Source organism: Gavialis gangeticus, unplaced genomic scaffold (genome assembly GCF_001723915.1).
Source record: "Gavialis gangeticus isolate Ggan-Ray unplaced genomic scaffold, GavGan_comp1, whole genome shotgun sequence".
NCBI classification, from domain to species: Eukaryota; Metazoa; Chordata; order Crocodylia; family Gavialidae; genus Gavialis; species Gavialis gangeticus.
This window is the reverse complement of record NW_017729025.1, coordinates 20,588,563-20,589,994: the sequence shown is the minus strand read 5'-3', so window position 1 is coordinate 20,589,994 and position 1,432 is coordinate 20,588,563.

Genomic DNA, 1,432 nt, shown 5'->3' with positions numbered 1-1,432 from the left:
CAGCCCGTCTGCTCCCAGCGCTGCCGCCGGGTCCTACCGCCGCCGTGCGCCCGGCCCGCCCTGCGCGGGGGCAGCCTGCGGGCCTGGAGGAGGCGAAGCAGCCCAGAGCCACCCCCGGGCCCTGCCGCAGGGGGAGGCCGCAAAGCCCCAGCTCCTGGAGCCTGGGAGTGGTGGGGGAGCAGTGTTTTAGCCCCAGGGTTTCACACCAGGCCCCTGCTCCCCTTACATGTATTGCGTGTGTCGGGCTTTCGTTTGACCACCATGGCCCCGGGGCCCTGCTCGTTGGGGTGCAAGGAAGCCAGCCCCGCCGCGTTGGCAGGTTGCGGCGGTACATTTGCGCGCGACTAGGCCAGGCCATGAAGTCGGTGCCGGTCGTGGGGCTCCAGGAGCGATGTGGGCCCCACGCCACCTCCGCCCAGCTCCGTGCGCCGCATCGGCCTTGTGCCACCCCAGCCGGCCCTGCGCAATCCAAGTAGCCCATAGGGCTCGCCACTGGTTTGGAAATTTGTCAGCAAGAGAGCAGCAATGATTGACCGCTGCTTCCCTACTGCCCAATTTTTGGACCCATGGGGAACCCCATGGTCCACAGGCCGGATTTGGCCCTCAGGTTGGGGGTCGAGCACCCCGGCTGCACCATAAAGTTATCAGCAGTGGTTCTCGGCCCTTCGTTCGATTCAAGGCCCCACTTGGAAAATGACCTTGCACTCATTTTCTGACTCTGGGAATAATAACAAAGCAATTTTTCTCTTGCAAAGAACTCGGAAAAGCCCCGGCAGATCAGAGCGGTTTTGACACTAGATTCCTACTTGAAATCTCTGACCGTGTCCAGACATGCAGCGACATGAAGGTTGTGGTGCCACAACCTGGATGCGGCGAATGTTAAAAAGTGCCCTGTGCTGTAGCGCAGGGCCAAAATTTACTGCTGGGATTTCCCTGCAGCAGAAAAACCGAAAATGGAACAAAAAGCAGTGCAACACATACATGACAAGCGCACACAGAGGGCGGGCCGCCTAGAGCACTACTCTGACTACTGCCTAGGCCTCCGTACTGCCCAACCTGTACCCCTGCTGCTCCAGGCCACCAAGTAAGACTGGCACTGGCCCTACTGGTGCTGAAGAGCCAGGGGGAGCTGGGCAAGCGTAGTCTGCCCATTGCAGGACAACTTATCCCACAACAAAGCACACGTGCAGGGGTGTACATTATGGCAATTTATGCCACTGCAAGTGCACACCCTGCATGTCTGGACCTGGCCTCTAGGTTTAACTTGTGAATCAAGTGTAGGCGTTTGCACACTTAACAGTGCTAATATTACACCACATCACCCTTAAAAGAATCTCACAGCACCCCAAGGTGCTGTAATGCCCTGATTGAGAATCAGTGTTATAAGGCTTGCTATTGCCATCCTTTAGCAAACGGTTGCAACGCAGTCATG